Source organism: Cajanus cajan, chromosome 10 (assembly GCF_000230855.2).
Source record: "Cajanus cajan strain Asha chromosome 10, NIPB_CcT2T_4, whole genome shotgun sequence".
Lineage (NCBI taxonomy): Eukaryota > Viridiplantae > Streptophyta > Magnoliopsida > Fabales > Fabaceae > Cajanus > Cajanus cajan.
In genome coordinates, this window is record NC_138526.1 from 38163106 (window position 1) to 38173735 (window position 10630).

Below are 10630 nucleotides of genomic sequence, written 5' to 3' on the forward strand. Positions count from 1 at the left end.
TTTAGTTATATATAATTAAACATTTAGCTTGTAAAATACTAATATATATATTTTTTTATTCATCAGAATTATACTAATGACATCAGAATTCGAATCTAAAATCTTATACGTACTATCCCAATATTTCACCACTAAAAATAGTATATATAAAAATAATAACTAAATAATTTTAATTATAAAAATTGATTAAATTTTACTCTAAAATAGAAAGAGTTAGATTAAGAAAATAAACAACTAAAATTGCCTACAATCTAAATTGAAAAGGCTAAAATCATAACTATACTTTAAAATACTTCCAAAATTTAGGTTGAGGCGAGAATGTAAAGTTTGCTTTGGTACATAATAAGGTGAATTTTTTAATACTTTATTTTCAGTTTTATTAATTAATTATATGATTTATGAGATTAATTGATGAAATTATTGTAATTATTGTTATTTTAAAGTCCTAAAGGTTAAGAGATCCTTGAGTTTAGTTATTGATTAGATAGTTCTAGTTAAGGTCAAGTTGGTCTAACTTAAGAAAGAAAATATAAGGTTTTTCTTAAGACATGAGATACTTTGGAACCCAAGAGAGATTCTTCTTCTTTTAACTTCGCAGAACCCTTCTAAACCATTCCTTAAGCTGAGTAGCAAAGATAGTTGGAGATTTAACCTTTAGGAACTAAGAATATCAAGTTGAGGAAGTTGTATGGCGACCTCTAGAGTTTTCTTTCATCCTCTTTATTTTCTAAGCATTCGAGCTAAGAGAAGTTTGTGATTAATTGTTGTTGAGTTATGTTGTTAAATAATTCCTATAATTCATGATTTGGTAGCTATTTTTGATTGAATTTGTATGGTTTGATAAGTTGCTTGAGTTGGTATCTTGAAGATGTCTTAGAGGAGAATTTGGTGAATCTCATTTTGATGGTTGCATGTTGCTTATTGTGTTGGTATTGAGTTGTTTATAATACATACATGTTGAATTATGTGTTGCATGCTCGTTTGGTTGAGTGAATTTCATATTTGAATTGTGTTGTTTATTTAAAAATCAGTTATTTATAAAATGTTCTACAAAATATAGGTCTTCTAAGTATTGAAACTTATAGTATTTTCTAAAAAAATGGTTTTTAAGCTTACTTGTTTTCAAATAGATTATGCATCAATATAATGTTAGATGCAATAAGGAAAATAAACAAGTAAAAAGATAAAGAGTGAAAGTTTGCATATAGATTTTATATTAGTCCATTCCAATTGGGTTACATCTAGTCCTCACACAGACTTGTGAAATTTTCACTATCACAACCAACTTCTATTCAAGAAATTCAACCACCTATTGATATAAAGACACAACAACACAATCACCTACTATTAGTAACAAGCATTCGACCACCTGGTGAGATTTCCTCACTCAACCACCTATTGAGAAAACAGTCTCACAACACTACAAAAAAAAAGGATTTTAGCGACCAACAAAATTGGTCGCTAAAATGCTTAAATCGGTCGCTATTTAATTTAGCGACCGAATTAGCGACCGATTTGAAGTGGTTGCAAAAACCCTGGTCGCAAAGTTTTTTAGCGACGGAAATACGGTTGGTCGCTAATTAGCGACTGAATTTTCGGTCGCTAAGTGGTCACTATGATTATGGTCGCCATACCATATGGGGACCAATTTAGTGACTGAATTATACGTCGCTAAATCGGTCGCTAAATGTATAATTTATTTTTTATTTTTTTTAAAATGATTTTCCTTTCCGTCGCTAAGTCGGTCGTTAACATTTTTTTAAAAAAATCATTTTTCATTTCGGTCGCTAAAATCGGTCGCTAAAAATGTTTTTTTTAAAAAAATTGATTTTAATTTTGGTCGCTAAAGTGGTCGCTAAAAATATTTTTTAATAAAAATTTAATTTTAATTTCGATCGCTAAAGTGGTCGCTAAGTGTTGTTTCTTTTTTATATAATTTAAAGTTTGGTCGCTAAATTTTATTATTTTAAAAAATAATTTTAATTTCGGTCGCTAAATCAGTCGCTAAATATATTTTTATTTTTGAAAAAAAAAATAACTAACTTTTTTACAGTCGCTAAAGTGGTCGCTAAGTATATTTTTATTTTTAGAGACAAAATATTGGTCGCTAAGCTTACTTTATTTTTAGACATGATCGTTAATTTTATAACAGAAATACTATATATTTTATTTTATTTTAATTTTCATTTTGAACCTGTTTAACAATCAAACAATAACACTAAAATTGATAATGCATATATAGTCCTAATATCACAATAAAAGTAATTAAAATATATAATATATAATACAATCTACAAAATCACAACTAATAAAAAGAATCCAAAAAAGAAATGAAATTTAACTGATAACTAATAGTAAAAATCAAATAAAGTATTCTAAACCAGAATTAATATAAAACATCCAAAATAAGTCTTCAAATATACACATCCCTTTTGTGCCTTCTTAAACCTACTTGAGCTTCTAAGAAGCTGATCAATTCACATCCCTTTTGTGCCTGAAAAGTTGCCCAAAGTATAATTTAGAAAGAGTACACAGTAAAGGTAAAGTAAAGCAAAGAAACAAAGATACAAAAAAAAAATCCAACTATCCAAGATGGAAAAAGAGAAACATAGCTACAAAACAAATGTACCACCAACCAGAAAATTTTTACTTAAAGTAAATGTTTACATGAGTCAGAATAAGTCTAATTAGTAAACAATCACTGATGATTGGTTTGTTGGTTGGAGAGGCTGATAGAGTGAGCAATGATGCAGTTGCATACTCCTGCAGATTTGGATTTTGTGATGTGAGGAAACTAACTATCGGCTCTAATGCACCGGCTTCCACAATGTTAATTTTGTTCCTGTTTGTTAGGAATAGGAATGAATTATGTTGAGCCATATTAATTACATAGCAGAAACTTAAACATCATTGAATCTAAAGCATTTGATAAAGGAAGACTAAGTTTTTAGTGCATGTTTAACTGCTTGAATAATCCTTTTATTTTTCCAATTAGATTATCAGATTTTCTTCAATCACAAGCTGGAACATATTAAAACAGGCATCAGATGCAAGATTAACATTAGATCCCCTGATTTACTCTCTTAATCTTATGATGATGGCTAGAGTTTGTAAATAATTAATTCCTTGCTGAAGTTGAATATGAAGATATTTTCTATGATCATAGCTCATTTATGGACCCGACAATCTATCTATTATTAGATAAATTATAAGCCTCAAAATCCCTACCCACCCCAGGACCCAAAAAGAGAGAGAAGGGAAATTTGAATATAGAACACATAAAAGTATGGTCTTCTCTTCTCAAAAGCGTTTAATATAAAAGCTAATTAGGAATCAAAACACAACCCAAAACTAGAAATTTTTGGTTATGCTTTTTTGACTACATGGAAAATCGAGGCGTGAAAATTTTAAATACTTCAAACTTAATGATACAAAAAAGAAGGAAAGAGAGGAAAAGCTTAAATGATTCACATCCCAATATAAAATGTTGGCCACTCTTACAGGCTGAAAGTGAGATATGAAAGTGATTTCACCAGGCAACAATTAGTAAAACCAAAACATTCTATTTTAATATTTTTTTGTCTTTCCGTTCCATCTTTATTTTCCATTCCACCTACAACCACAAGCATAACCTTAATGAAAAGAAGAGTACGAAAGTTGAATAAAGCAATTCGGTGATTGAACACCTAAATCATATCTCATTTGTTTGAATTCTGTTTTCTATTTGCTAACCTGTACAACTTTTTGCAGACTCCTCCTAGCTAATAGTATTTCGCCAACAAATGATATCAGGTTAACTTCATGAAAAGAAGACAAATCTAAAACGTTAAAAAGGTAAAGTGGACCATTTGTACCAAATAAAAACTACCCTACAATTGGATCAGAATCTACTGTTAAAGCATCCAATTATTTCTTGTTAACTAGTTTATGCACGCATCCAATCCATAAGAAACAACGATAAATACAGTATAAAAAAGTGAAAAATATTAAAATTGAAAAGTATGACAAGCAAATACTCAATCATCACCTCAATTTTTCTCTTTTCCTATCATTCTGACTTATTCTGACTCATGTAAAGTTACAAATTACAAATTTACTGAAAAGATACATATGAACAGCACAAGCAGATCAAGTACACATTGACACCTTCACAACAATTAAATCAAAACAAGTAGACAATTGCAAAGCATAAAGCAAGTCCAAGATAAAAAAAAGTGCAGTAACAAAACGAATGATATAAAGACCAAATCAAATATGAAGTATGTATATGATAAAGCCATTGATGCCAGTTGTACTGGGATCAAGAAAGCCCAAGTTTAAGGGGAAAATGTCTAAAGTGTTTCCGTTACCCTCCAGTCAGTGTGCTCTTTTCTCACAACTAAGCTTGTGAGTAGCACAACAATCTTTCAGCTACGAGCTTAACCAGTTAAGTAAAGATTACCAAGAATTTCTTTCTTCAGTTAAGTAACCTTATTAATCATTTTTTAAATAAACAATGAAACACAATAGCTTTCTAAAAAATATTATTAGAAGGTAAGGTAATATATATTGCATTAAAATAAACTAAAATGAAACTTATTTTTCCTTCTTACACAACACAACACTTACTGTGAAATGGAATAAATACAACTTAATACACAAGTAAGCACCAAATTTTAAAGAGTAACTTCTACAACTACAAGTGAAGATATTCATTTACCAATAATATGATGATCGATAAGCAAAATGAACCACCTAAACTTAATGGAGTGTGGTATAATACTTTGCTTCCAGAAGCCTCCTATTTAAGATTTCCACCTTGTTTTTATTCACCAAAACAGATATAATTTCCAAACATAACCAATGCAAACATGAATATGAAAATTAACCCATCCACCTCATCTCTCTCATCCCCAACCACCTAAAGGTAAGCAAAACAATTTCTAGTCACATGCTAATGTACTAAGAATCCCAAAAGCATAGCAAGCAAATTCCAAAAATTAAAATAGTTATTATAAATAATAAATATATTTTTTTTAGCGACCGATTGTGAGTTGGTCGCTAACTCTATTTTAAATAATTTTTTTTTTATTTTTTTAGCGACCGATTTTAGTTTGGTCGCTAAAATTATTATAAATAATATTATTTTTTATATAATTAGCGACCGATTCTATTTCAGTCGCTAAACTTATTATAAATAATAATTTTTTTTTCATTTTTTAGCCACCGATTTTAGTTGGTCGCTAAAATTGTTATAAAATAATATTATTTTATTTTTTTAGCGACCGATTTTCTAGTTGGTCGCTAAAATTATCATAAATAATATTATTTTAATTTTGTTAGCGACTGAAACCGTTCCGTCGCTAATTTAACCAACATTTGTTATGTTAGCGACCGATTTAGCGACCGATTTTTAGCCACTACAAATTTCGGTCGCTATTTCGGTTGCTAAATAAAATTTGCTACCAAATCAAGTTCGGTCGCTAATTAAGTCGCTATTAGCGACGAAAATAATTCGGTCGCTAATTTCGGTGGCTAAAATGACTTTTTTTTGTAGTGCAACCACCTACTATGAGATTACATAACACACGTTATGGCTTCCTTTCTATTTTCCTACAGCTTTGCACATTCAAATATGGGTAGGAATAATGTTTACAAAAATGGGTTTTTTTTTTTTTTGCAAACTACAAGAATTATAGTCAACTCTCTTATGGTAGAGCTTCCACTAAGGAAGGTTTCACACTTCTTTTTTCTAATACAACTATGATACAATAATATTGAAGTGAAAATTTCCAAATGAATCAAAAAATAATGCAAGGATTACAGCTTGTTAGCATGTGTATTTGATTTCTCTTTCTGATCTTGCTTGCTTCAAAACATGTTCATTGTCGTCCCTTTATAGCCATTGAAAATAGATTTGTTGAGGCTTACATATTCTTGAAGCATAGATAACATCATTGTACTTTATTTTTTCTGGTACTGTTAGCTTTTTCTTCAAATGAGACCTTCTAAATAAGTATTCTCTTCAAGCCTTTTGAACAAAGTCTTTAGTATAAGTCTTTTGAGAACTATGTTTTAATTGAAGCTTTCTAGTAAATAACTTAAAGTGCTGGTCTTATGAATAAAGACACATGATGCTCATGTTCTTGCTTGGGACAGACAAAACTTTAGTGCTAATTGACAATTTAAACATATTGATTCATATGTAAAGATGTCTTGTGAATCTTCTTGACTGCTTAAGCTTGAACAACCTTATGATCAAATATAAATAATTATGAAACACTTAAACAAGATTATTGTAAAAGCCCAATTTTCACTGGGCCTTGGGCCCAATTCGTTGCCCGGAACGGGCCGTTTCAAAAGTGAAACGGGCCGTTCCGGAATAAAGATTTTGCCTAAAAACGTAGTTGAGAACGAGCCGTTCTGGTTTTAGAACGGGCCGTTCCAGTTGAGAAATTTACGTAGGTTTGAAGGGCCCAGAACGGGCCGTTCCGCTTTTAGAACGGGCCGTAGTGGTAGGTGAGCCATAATTCCTATAAATAGGGGGCTTCACTTCTCATTTTTCACACACCTCTCATTCTCATTCTTTCTTCTCTTTTGTTCTCTCTTCTTTCCCTCTCCTTCTTTCTGAAGACCAAGAGGAATCTAGAGGAGGAGGTTCTGCCCTAGTTCTTATTTACCCATGTACGGGAGAAAAGGAAATTATTTATATGTAGAGTTACATGAGGAAATTGGGTAGAGGAAGAACCCTAATTTTATAATTATTTCTGTTTGAAGAATTATTGGTCTTATTTGATTATGTATGTATTTAGGAACATGGATATATGATTAATTGGTAAAAATGATGCTCTGGGAGAGAAAATGAAATTATAGAAAAGTGCTTGTAAGTTAGGTTGTGAAAAGTTGGATGATTTCTGTTTGAGGAATGGATGATCCCATTAGATTCTGTATGTGATGAGGATTATAAATATGCCAATAATTTGTAAGAATGATGATCTGGGAGAGAGAACGAAATTATAGAAAAGTGCCTATAAGCTAAGTTTTGGAAAAATTAGAATATTTCTGTTTGAGAAATTAATGATCCCATTAGATTCTGTATGTGTTGAGGATTAGAAATACATATTTAATTTGTAAGAATGATGACCTGAGAGGAAGAACGAAACTGTAGAAAAGTGTCTGTGAGTTAGGTTTTGAAATAATTGGGAATTTTATCGTTTATGTTAAGATTGTATTAAAATTGATTATTATATTAATTTATGAATCTTATTGATATATTACTTGATAAAAATTGATGACTTAGATGTGAATTGCTTGAGATGTGCGTATGGAATTGAATTATGAGATATTGTGTGGAATGTGAATGAGATGTGATTGTGGTTCTTCACACCTATGACCAGGGGTGAGCACGGCCCGAGATTGTTACGTGAGTATCGTGACCTTGGTTAACATGTCAGGGGTGAGCACGGCCCTAGGCTAGGGGTAACGTGACCTTGGCACAGTGTTATATCAGGGGTGAGCACGACTCTGGATTGTTACGTGGGTATCGTGACCTTGGTTAACATGTCAGGGGTGAGCACGGCCCTGGGATAGGGATAACGTGACCTTGGCACAGTGTTATATCAGGGGTGAGCACGACCTGAGATTGTTAAATGGGTATCGTGACCTTGGTTAACATGTCAGGGGTGAGCACGGCCCTGGGATAGGGATAACGTGACCTTGGCACAGTGTTATATCAGGGGTGAGCACGACCTGAGATTGTTAAATGGGTAGCGTGACCTTGGCATAGTGTGAAGTGCAAGATTTGTGATGATTTGGGTGATTGAGAACTATGACGTGATGACGATGCATGATTGATTGAAATACGATATGTTGAAATATTTATGAATATTAAGTTATGAATATATAGATATTTTCTTTTCTCACCGTGCGATTTGTGGATATTTTAGGTGAGGAAGATCCGGCTACGAGTGACATCTAGAATGTCAACGGTTGAGTTGTGGGTATGCTCTGATATTGTGACATCGGGGCAGAGGATTTTCTTTAGGACATAGATTTTTATATGGAATTGGAATTGTAAATATTATTTTTGAAAACAATTTGTAAACTCTTGCGTTTCATTTTTATTATTGTGATTATTGAAGAATAATTTTGAAGATTCTCATGTGAACCCTTTTTACCGAAATTGAAAAAAAAAATTATTATTAAGTTTTCATTATTACAATATATGTGTTGGGGTAGTAAGGGTGTCACAATTATTAGCACACAAATGATAATTCTTTTGTACTAAAATTCGTGACTAAGAATTTGTCATTATTAAAACTTGTATTTAGGTAGGATTCAACATATTAGTCACTATTTTTGGTCGTGGATATTTCATACTAATATCATGTACCAAAAAATATCAATTAGTTCTTACTTTTTTTTAAAAATTTAAATTAAAATTTTAAATTTAAAAGTTTGTAATTAAATCTTTATTTTTTAATATTCTTTACATTTGAGTTCCTATATTAATTTGTACCAGTTTTAAACTATTATAAAAGTAATAATCTATAACTATTTTTAGGTGTCTAATTACAAATATCATAGAAGTACAAGCATAAAATGATCATTTTATTAGTTTGAAAATTGAATTATTTGTTTTTTCAAAAAATTACGATCCTAATAATGTATTAACTCATATTTTAATACATCACATAGAACAACAACAAAATACACTTATTGAGAAAAATGTTATAAAAGAAAGAAAAATAGAGAGAACAAATAAGACAATATGAGATGAAGAAAATAATCTGACTGACATATTATCTTTGGGAGAGGATTAACTTATTTATAAGTATATGTGGTAACTGAACAATTACACAATAAAGAGAATAATACATAACGAAAATATAAATGGTAATGATTGATAATGAATATTGGCATCCACTAATTAAGTAACTAATTATTATTTATTCATAACAAAAAGAGTTAATTTTAGATTTTAATTTAGTCACTTGAATCTACTTACATGCACATGTCATACACTTATTTTCTCTTATATTATAATATATTGTCTTTTTTTTATTAAGGCATTTTATTAAAGAATTATTATTTTTATTTCTTTATGATAAAAATGGTAGATAAAAAATGATACCTTAAAGTTTACTGAGCATGAAACCAATAATATATTGGAGATCTTAAGACTAAATATTATTGTTCATTCAGAGATTAGTCAAAATTAAGTAGTGTCTAATTTGAGGAAAATTTTAGGCCAACAAAGACCCTTATTTTCTTTCCCATTAAGTCATGTAACTTTTCTTTATTGAGTATTTAATTTTAATTTTAATTTATAATTTTATTCCATTTTAAAATATCATTACTTGAATTTATTTTCGATTTTATTTAATATCATATCTTGATATATTGCATCAAATTAAAAATATCTTTATTATTTAAACAAACAAAAATTTAAATATTAATTAATCATAATTCAAAATTTAAATTTTGAAATGCCATATTAGTAAAGATGACATGTCTTAATTTAAATATTTTCTGTTTAATTAAATTATTATCTCTTTAATTTATTTCTATTTAAAATAATAAAATATTTGTTTTTTTACAAGAATAATAAAAGTATTTGTTATTAATTATGAAACACATTTTTTTTTCTTATTTATAAATATTTAAAATGAAAATGCTTATACAGTGCATGAGAAGATTTCTAATTGATTACTGTACGTTTTTTTAATCCGTGATTACTACATGCTTTAAAAACTTAATTACTTCTACTTGAACCAAAACGTATTAATTATTGCACTTTATTTCGGTTTTAATTAAACTAATATTTTAACATGCGGATATATAATTAAAATTTAAAATAAATTATATATATATATATATAATTACTATATTTAATTATATAAATTATATTTAAAATTTAAATAAATATATTTTTAAATATAAAAATTATATCTTAAAATTATGATAAATAATTTATATTGTAATATAAGGTTATTTTTATTTATTGATAAATTTTTTTAAATATTAAATTTAGTTTATAAATAATTATAATAAATAAAAACATAATTAAATATGAAGTTGAAAAAATTTCTAAAAACTCTTTCATAAATTTTTTTTTCTTAAAAGTACTCATGTAAACTAGTGATTTGTATTTTATATATAAGAAATTTTTTAATAAATCTTATTCGTAAATGAAAAATATAATGCTACTTAAGATTGCAATAAATCGTTATAAATATAATGCATTCATTATTTACTTAGAGTTATATCTCCATATATTGATTGGGACTTAGGTTGCCTTCTTGTGGGGGAAATGCTCTTTTTTTAATCATTCAAAATTATATCAAATGCTCTTCTTCATAACAAAAGAAAAGAAGAAGAAAATAATATTATAATTTTGTTTTCTCTTATCAGATTATAAATATCTCACTATCAAATATTAATCAACATATTAAGAAAAAAACAAACAAAAATATTTTTATTAATAACGGTTTAATAGTTAATAACACTTTCTTTTCGTGATATTATCGATACTAATTTTCAAAAAACTTTTATCATATAAAAGTGATAAATGAAATGAAAAATGGATGAACATGAAAACTTAATATTTTATTTTATTTAAATATTATTAAATATTAATTATCACATCATT

General features: G+C 28.6%; 1 long non-coding RNA gene across 1 annotated transcript; it reads right to left on the reverse strand.

The window, feature by feature from the left end:
* Nucleotides 1-2373: 2373 nt before the first annotated feature.
* LOC145952871 (uncharacterized) lies at nt 2374-5937 on the reverse strand. The gene is made up of 2 exons (XR_014430361.1): nt 3733-5937; nt 2374-2842 (listed from the first exon to the last, which is right to left on the reverse strand). It is a non-coding gene; the product is annotated as an uncharacterized LOC145952871 (long non-coding RNA).
* Nucleotides 5938-10630: the final 4693 nt, after the last annotated feature.